This window comes from Saimiri boliviensis, chromosome X, assembly GCF_048565385.1.
Source record: "Saimiri boliviensis isolate mSaiBol1 chromosome X, mSaiBol1.pri, whole genome shotgun sequence".
NCBI lineage: Eukaryota > Metazoa > Chordata > Mammalia > Primates > Cebidae > Saimiri > Saimiri boliviensis.
The window spans coordinates 30,897,075-30,906,928 of record NC_133470.1 but is presented as its reverse complement, the minus strand read 5'-3'; the positions used below and the strand labels follow the sequence as shown (position 1 = coordinate 30,906,928).

The window sequence follows — 9,854 nt, the reverse complement described above, 5'->3', positions numbered from 1 at the left end:
ACAATTCTGCACGCACAGATTTGTCCAATAGGCACCAGAACACATGTTCACAAAGTGAATTACACACAAATTCTTATAGAAGCTTTATTCAAAATAGCCATAAATTAGCAACCCAAATGACTTCTGCCTGGAAAATTTATAAACTCTACTCAGCATTACCAATTGAATAAAGTATACATACATACAACTGTGTGCATGAATCTAGCACACATTATGCTGAGAAAATGAAGCTGAGCACAAAATGTACATATTGTATTTTTCTAATTTTATGGTTTGTTAGAATAATCAAAAGTAATGTATCATGAGAAAAAAAAACAAAAGAGTGATTGTCTACTGGAGATTATCATTAGTAGAGACATGGAGGAGTCTTTCTTGGATGATAAATAATTTCATAAATTTGACAAAACTTACCCAATTTTATATTTTTGTATTACTCTGAACTGTACATAAATTGTTTTGCTTAAAATTATCATACTCCAGTTAGTAGATGTGCTTTTCACAGTTGTGTGGGTTACCTATTTTTAAATTACATTTTCTGTGTTTTAGCCTAAAAATAATCCAATAGAACAAAATCAATATGTAGAACATAATGGGAGCCATATTTCTCATTGTTAGGAAAGGGAAGTATATACACAGAAAGAGAGACTAGAATATTCCCTGTGCTGTTAAACTACAGTTGGAGAGATTAGCATGTGCTAAAATTTTAAATCACATATAGATATATACATAGAGAAATACATAAATATATATGTAGATCTATATATATATATATATATATATATATATATATATATATATAATTTTACATTTCTTGTGAGTATCCGTTGAGAGAGCCCCAGAACAATGACACCATTAGCAATGAGCATACTCAGATCTCAGATCTTGATTTATAAATTCCATGCTCCAAAACCTATCAGGGTTATTTACAGAAATGGTTGATTCTATGGCTAGGGAAGGAAATGTAGAATTACATTCTACAAAATACAAACACACAGATCAAAGAAATTATACTTCTCAAAATGCCAAGGTCAAGGAACGTAAAGAAATGTTGAGAAAATGATCCAGATTAAACCAGAGTAAAAATGTATGGCACTGAAGGCAATATGTTATCTCAAATTGAACTTGGATGAAGAAAAATAAATAGCTAAAAGACAATATTGGGAAACTCGACAGAATTTGAATACGGGCACTGAGTTAGATAATATTAGAAGAGTGTTCTTAAATGGGCACTTCAAAATTGAAGCCCCAATTAAAAAAAACAAAAAACAAAACAAAACAAAACAACAACAAAAAAACTAGAGACAGAGTCTTGCTCTGTGACACAGCCTGGGGTGCAGTTGTGCTATCACAGCTCACTGCAGCCTCAAACTCTTGGGCTCAAGTGATCTTTCTGTTTCTGCCTCCAAAAGTACTGGGACTACAGGTCTGAGCCACTTCGTACAAACAGAAGCACTAAATGTTAGTGTTTGTCAGTTTTCATCCTGTAAATGTTCCCACCACAACTGATATCAAGCAAGTAACATTTTAAGAAAGGGCTTACAAGATTTCTAAACATGTAATAATCATCCAGCTACATCACACCATTAGAATAGTATTTTATTAATTTTTAAATTTCTTAATTTTCATAACTATACTGTGATTATATAAGAGGTCATTTTTATTTCCTCAGGAAAACCAATTATTTATGAGAAAAGGGTAAAATATTTCAAAACTACTTAAAAACAGTTTCAGAAAAAATAAGGTGCCTCTGTGCATTTATACAGAGATATTAAGGCAAAGGGGAAAAATATAAATGATTTGTGAATCTGGGTATAGAATGCCTTGGAAATCCTTGTAAATTTTCGTGTTTGTCTTCAAAGTTAAAGATATATATATATATATATATATATATATATATATATATGTACACATATATAATTTTATACTATACAAATTGTGTATTACATATAGATATATAAATTATATATTATATAATAATTAATATTTGAATATCTACTTTACAGCAGGTAATACAATATAAATTGGCTACAGATGAGATGCTAACTTAGAAAATATAGACATGAAAGAATTCTCTAAGGTCATGACATTTTAGACAGGCCGTGAAAGATAAGGCCAGACATACTCAAATCTAGTACAAGACTTTAGGCCAACAGAGCAACTGATAAAAATGTATTCAAACTGAACAAAATGTAGATGACTGGAGAAAGCAGGTGTTTGTGGGCAGGAAGCAAATCACTCTATTGTAAACATAATAGCTCAAGCAAAAATCAATGCAGAGGATATACATATTATCCATTCTCTTGCATTAGAATTTTTTTTTCTTTCTTTTTTTTTTTTTTTTTAATTTTACCAGGGGAAAGTGCGAATGCAGTCCCCCACTACCACAAATTATGCAGTCGAGTTTCCCACATTTAGGGAAATCACAGGAGTCGGCACATCCGGAGTGCAATGGATAAGCCTCGCCCTGGGAAAACCACCTTTGTGATCATGGTGTCTCCCCTCCCAGGTAAGTATATAGAAATTAATTTTTATGAACAGATCATAGGGACATTGACAATAGAAATTGAAGACACATCATGGTACACATTAAACAAATATTTATATATTTCATCACCAATCTTAGTGTTATGCTAAAAAAATACACTCAATAAACACTAATTGGTCTATAGTTTTCTATTTCTCATTTCAGTTAAACCAGTTTAAACCAGGTTGCCTGTTCCATGAAAGTGTTACATCTTTCTGAAGAACCACATCAATATCTATAAGTGTTATGTAGTCATAAAAATTACAAATAAATAATAACATAATAGACCATGTAGTTCACATTTATGTTAGACTAATACATTTTATTGAGCATTTCTTAATCCTGTTTAGGAAAAGCAGTTGATGGCTTTTGAGGTAAACATGACATGACATGTGTAGACTTTATTGCATTATTGCAGCATCTGATACTAGTTTATAGCTGAGAAGTCATTGGATCAGAATAATAATGGTGTAAATTATATCACAGGAAATGTGCTCTTTCTTTATAGTGAATGGGAAAGAGATTAGACTTTGAAGCATGATATTTGGAACACATAAATTTGTAGTTGAACTTCACTGTGCCACATTTTATTTGGGTAGCTATGTAGTTATATACTGAACCTTTTATGTTGTTTTAGTTTATTAAGCTACAAACTGTGGGGTTCTTTTTGTTTGTTTTTTATTGTACTTTAGATTCTGGGGTACATGTGCAGATCATGCAGGATTGTTGCATAGGTACATACATGGCATTCTAACTTACAAGGTTACTATGAATATTAATAGTAATGTGTTACTATTAATCACATGCAACATAGCTGGTCCAACGACCAACTAGTTATTATATCAGTTGCTTCATTTTTTGCTATTTATTTTTATTAATATTTTTGAGATGGTTTGGCTGTGTTGCCCAGGCTGGAGTGCAGTGTTGCCATCACAGCTCCTTGCAGCCTCCATCTCCAGGGCTCAAGTGGTCCTCTTACCTGTGGCACCTGTGGCTGGGACTACAAAAACATGTCACTATGCCTGGCCAATTTTTGCATTTTTGTATTGATGGGGTTTTGCCATTTTTCCCAGGTTAGTGCTATTTATTTTTACTAGAAATTCATTTGTCTATAAAACAAGATACTATGGCTGAATAATTTATAAGCGTTATTATAATAATAAGGTCCCTGTTAGTCATGGAAGAAGCATGGAAAAAATCTATAAAAAGATTTGACATTGTTCACTGACTGGGACAGCAGAAGTGGCTATCCACATTTTCCCCCATGGTACCTTAAGACCTGAATACCCTATTGAAGTGTGGTAGGGGGAAACTCTATCCCTCAATCTATGAGCACATCTACTTACCATCTGTAACAAATGTCATAATACTTCTGCACATGTAAATTTATGGACCAAGGCCACAAAATATAAGCATTCTCTTCTATTCCATTAATAGATCACTGGCTAATAAAGTTATTAATTTTAAATCATACATATATTTATAGATTTCTTAGTTTATTCAAATCCTAGAGATATGAAGTAAACGTATTTTGCCATTGAGGAAATGAGGCTTAGTGAATTGATTAGATAATATTTTACATTTACATACTGCTGAGTTAAAACTTTACTCCCAAATTTCTGATTTCCACTCTTGTGTGCCTTTTAATGATTTTAGAGTTAAGTTTTTTCTCATTTAAGTCATTAACACTTTCAGAATATATTTTGTTCGTAGCAGAAGGTAAAGTTCCACTCTTCCCTGAAATGTACAATTAATTTGACCACCATTATTGTTTGAAGTGTCCATCATTTTTTCCCAATAATTTCTGTGTGACTTCTATGATATTGAGTTTCAGTATCACTGTGGAGCTGATTCCAGGCTTTTTGTTGTATTGAACCAGTGTTTCAGTCCTTGTGCCAATGACACACTGTTGTAATTGCTATAGCTTTATAATAATTCTTACTAACAGCAGGATAGCCTCATTTCTTATTATTCCACAAATTGATCATAGCTACTATTAGACATTTAGATTAGCCTTATGAAATTGAGAATTCATTTATAGAATTCCACAAATCTAAAATTTTACAATTTCCAAAATGACATTGCATTATATTTAGAAGGTAACTTGAAAATAATTGAACTATTTTGAGCTATGTCATAATGAAGATGACATACCATTTCCATTTAACAAGCACCCATATTTTCCAAGTAAGCTTTTCACAATATATAACAAACTGGTCTCTCATATCTACTTCAGTAATGATAGTGATAGTCTGAAAATCAATAAGCCATTGTATATGAATCATTTCCATGGGTTTTCTTGGAGTAAATACGGCAACTGAAATTAAGCTTGTTTAGAGATTATACAGCTTCCTTTTTCAAGCCAACAAAAATCAATTAGTGTACTCCTCGTTTTTTTTAGCTTAATTTCCCGATCCTTCTGATACTTACTGGTAATAACTACAAAACATCATACACACACACACACACACACACACACACACACAGACACACCATTCAATATTTAAGAGCATTATTACTAAGGAAAGTAAAAATTGTTGAACAAAACTCCCATCTCATACTTTCAGCGAGAACTCTGTTACATTAAAATGATTATCTCTTACGATCTGCAACATCTTTTTATATATAACATAGATTGTGTCACCATGACCTCAACAACCTGAAAATCCTGTGGATAATACCATTTCTAAGCATTGTGTAATAATAAAGCAATTTCTCTTTCCATTTTTTTTTTTTTTTTTGAGATGCAGTCTCACTCTTTCTCCTAGGCTGGAGTGCAGTGGTGCGATCTTGGCTTACTGCAACCTCCGCCTCCCAGGTTCAAGCAATTCTTCTGACTCAGCTTCCTGAGTAGCTGAGATTACAGGCACATGCCACCACACCCAACTAATTTTTGTATTTTCAGTATAGACGAGGTCTCACCATGTTGGCCAGGCTGGTCTTGAACTCCTTACCTCAAGTGGTCCGCCCACCTCGGCCTCCCAAAGTGCTGGAATTACAGGAGTGAGGCTCCACGCTCAGCAATCTTTCAATTTTTATAGTGTTTTATTTTCTATAAAAGCTAATCATAACTGCTTTTGAATTATTATATTTTCTTGGATGCTTTTGATGTTTAGATTACCAAGTTATACTGATTATCCTTTTTGATCAGTTAGAAAAGATATTAGACACTATCCCAATTATGCAAATGAAAAATCAGGGGATTCAATATTAAACAACTAGTCCACAGAAATAGATCAAATAAGTGGGAGAGACAAGAAAACTCAGTTATGTCTGATATCAAAGCCAATGTTATTAAATACTTCTGTATAAAATTCCAAGAATAATGAGGGAAAAATCATAATAAAGCTATGGTTAAATGATGATTATACACTTACTGACTGGAGAGAGTATTTGAAATATAAACTGAAACTGTAGTTATTTACATAACAACATGTGTACTGACACTGAGAGACCCCGACAAAACTTCAGGATCTTAGAGCTGTGTATCACTATCGGTGCAATTCACAAATCAATGTGCACATGTGTCTTAGAGAGAAACTTTCTCCACAGACACACAAAAACAGAAATATTTAAAACTAATGACCTCAGTGTAAGTAACATATTTGAATATCTTTGATTTAATTGTGATTTGGAGCATTTTGATCATTATGTTTCTCTATAGTTAAGGAAGGCTGAAAAAATATACATTTAATTAGTTCTGGAACATATTGTGAGTAGATGGACTGAAAGATCACAAGTTCTCACATAAGAAGAATCCATCAATTTAATTCTGGGGTGAAGTAAGGAGGCAATAATCTCAATTATTCCTGAAGAACCAGAAGTAATTAACAAAAATAATTATATTAGTCTGGACTGAAGTTAACAGCTGGCAAAGAGTGACACTTGGATCTCTACAAAAGACAAGTAATTATAAATGTTTGCTTGAACTCACTGCAAATGGTTGCATAAAAATAAAATTTAACTTAATATGCACAAATTGTGAGTAATCACCTCAATGAGTAATATGTAAAATTTTACAGCCACAGTATCAGGTACATTATGAATTGATAACAAAATCATACACTTGCACAGAGTAAAAGGTTATGTTAACTTTCCAAAATAATTTTCTTAAAGTACAAATTCTTATCAGATGTGAAGTGGCAGCTTAGAGGAGAATTAGATGCATCAATTTTCTGCATAACTTAACTTGGTCCCCAGAGTCCCTAACAAGATGAACACAGATGCTGGTGACATGTATTGTGCAAGGTAAGATCAACTGTTACTATCAGATTTTCCTTTTTTGACTCAGATCTTGAATCACCAAACAGAAGTAACTCACACCAACCGTTGAAACACTTCTTTTTAAGGACATTTTTATCAGCCTTGTACCTTGGATAAAACTAAGCATGGGAAAAGAAATATCTTTTCATAAAGAAAAAAAGTAGATTTTCCTTGAGCAGTATTTCTCACTCTATCTTTCACATTTATACCTTATTGTGATTAATTATCCTTTACCTTTGATGTGTTACAGGATCCTTAGGGTGTTGCCTCTGTGGCCAATAGAGCCTTTGCCCAAGTTTTACTCTGGCCTGTTGGGCTCATTCCAAACACTTGGCCTGGCAAGCTGCACTCAGCTCCCACTACTGGCCTGGATCCCATTCCTGTTAAGGGCAGGACAGGTGCAGAGCATCAAAGGGCATGTGAGTGAGTGCAGGGTCCAGCCACTGCACACAGCCAGGCACACCAGCTGCAGCAGGGCAGGCAGCTCCAGGCATGGGCACAGGTGCCATCTCCCTGCGAGGCTGTGGCTGACCAGGCATACTACAACCAGCTTCCACAGCTCATACTGAGGATCACTGTGTGGCACCCAGAAGCATGGAGACACTAGGAACTGCAGAGCCCTAAAGAGGGTCACACAGCCCTGGCTTGGGTAGCTCATGGGTCTGGGCTCCCTGAAGGACCACAGATTTTCTCTCCTTGTCTCTTCTCTTTTGCTTGTCACCCACAACCTGGCAGTCAAGGGGTATGTTTCAGCCCTGTTTGTGTTATAGCTCTTTTAGTCCTGCCATTCAGCGGGTCCCTTGTTCTTGTCCTGCATCCAGGAAGAATGAGGTACACGGACAAGTGGAAGGTGAACAAGAAGAGGAGCTTTATTGAGCAAAGGAACAGCTCAGAGGAGACCCTCAGTGGGCAGCTCCGGGGTATCCCAATGAGTGTTCAGCTCTCAGCAGAACAGGTAGCTCCTCTCTGCTAGGCAGATCATCCAAACGAGTGTTGAACTCTCAGCAGAGAGGGTAGTTCCTCTCTGAAGCTGGTCATCCAACATCTCAGCTCTCAGCAGAGAGGATAGCTCCTTTCTGCTGGACTGGCCATCCCAAGGAGTGTCCAGATCTCTGCAGGGAGGGCAGTTCCTCTCTGTAGCTGGTTGTTCCATCATTTCCTCAGCTCTCAGCAGAGAGAAAACCCTGGGGTGGACAACTCCTTTCTGCAGCTGGTTGCCCATCATGTCCTCAAGTCTGGCTGAGTCTGGGACTTTTATGGGCCTCAGAGGGGAGGAAGAGGGCACCAATTGGTCCATGAGCAGCCACAGGTAGGCCCAGAAAAGGCACCGCAAGTTCCCACTCTAGTCCATGGGACACACAGCACAGCCCACAGTCTTCAGGCTCTCCCCAGCTTGAAGGTGGGGCTTCACTGGAGACCCACCCCATTCTGCCCAGGGTGCTGCCATTTGTGGCACCCAGGCTGTTTCCTTGTGGCTATTATTGCCCCTGGACTAACCATATTCCTGATGCATTACCCTAGCTAGTGCATACCTTCTATTGTACACCATTCTAATTCACCATAACTAAATGTCTTAACCGTTGGCATGCCACCATGTGTCATGTGCCCTCAGGGTTCCATCTACCATCAGTGATGGAGTTTTTATTGCCTGCTGGTTCACAAGTGATCACTTCCAAAGTATCATGTTAGCATGTGCTTCCTGGTAGCAACCCAGGCACCAACTGTTGCAGTTCAAGTCCCATAGGAAGGAGACTCAGAGATGGATATCTGCATTCAGTAATTACTTTTATATTATCACTAGCAGAGGGCTGAAGCAGAGGGAGCAAGTAACTGTGATGTGGTCATAACAAAGGCTTCAGCCAATTCCACAAGGAGCTCTGATGCTAGGATAGGCCCTGCAGAGTATACCCAAATTAAGACAAGGAATTCACACTTTTCTGTTCTGCATTGACAGTCATTGGTTGTGGGTGTGGATACAGACAAGACAACGCTCTTCAGTTGAGGGCAATAATCAGGTGAATCCACCTGCAAGCTGTTAGCTACTAATATTTCTAACATGATAATTAGAGCTTCAGCACTGAAGATGAAGGATCATTGGCACACTCAGTATTTAGTACAATACATATTCAGAATTGTGTTACTTTCCTGACAAGTTTGTTCTTAAAAGTTGTTGTACCTATATTCCTACACCAGAATTCTTGGTTAGTATTGTCTCATTATATCTTTATTTTGTCCATACACAAATTTTTCATTCTCTTGGCTTTTATTTGCATCTCTTTTAAATAGCATACCTGAAAAGTGATCTATGTTACCGGGCACGGTGGCTCACACCTGTAATAGCACTTCGGGAGGCCGAGGCAGGTGGATCACAAGGTCACGAGATCGAGACCATCCTGGTCAACATGGTGAAACCCCGACTCTACTAAAAAAATACAAAAATTAGCTGGGCGTGGTGGCACATGCCTCTGGTCCCAGCTACTCGGGAGGCTGAGGCAGGAGAATTGCTTGAACCCAGGAGGCAGAGGTTTCAGTTAGCCGAGATCGTGCCATTGCACTCCAGCCTGGGTAACAAGAGCAAAACTCCATTTAAAAAATAAAAAAAGTGATCTCTGTCATCCTCCTCAAAACCCATAAATTTTATTATCTTTTCATCTCCATATCCTAGGGACTCACTAATACTGGTACTTTGTGACTATTTCTGATACCAAAGTCAATGTTATTAGACACCTCATACTGGTGCTATGTGAATATTTTATATATTTTATAGATATTAAGACTGATTTGTTATGGAGACACTCTCTTTTTTCTTTTCTCTATGTACCTATGTATGTATGTATGTATTTTTAAATAGCCAATTTTACCAAGATATTTACTGAAATTTACTGACATAAGTCCATAAGTCTTCTATTATTACCTGGAGGTATTTTCTTCTTTATATTTGAATAATTCACTCAAAAAGTTTTACTTATGACTTTTATATTCTATGTGGTAAATCTTCTGTGATCTTTGATTCCTAAAAATATTTTAATTATGCCCTCACATTTTAATAATGACTTCATTGAAAATT

General features: G+C 36.4%; 1 non-coding gene across 1 annotated transcript; it reads right to left on the bottom strand.

Annotated features, from left to right (window-relative positions):
- Nucleotides 1-2,350: 2,350 nt before the first annotated feature.
- On the bottom strand, nucleotides 2,351-2,514 carry LOC120366721 (U1 spliceosomal RNA). The gene has a single exon (XR_005581294.1). It is a non-coding gene; the product is annotated as a U1 spliceosomal RNA (small nuclear RNA).
- Between the last annotated feature and the right edge of the window lie 7,340 nt (nucleotides 2,515-9,854).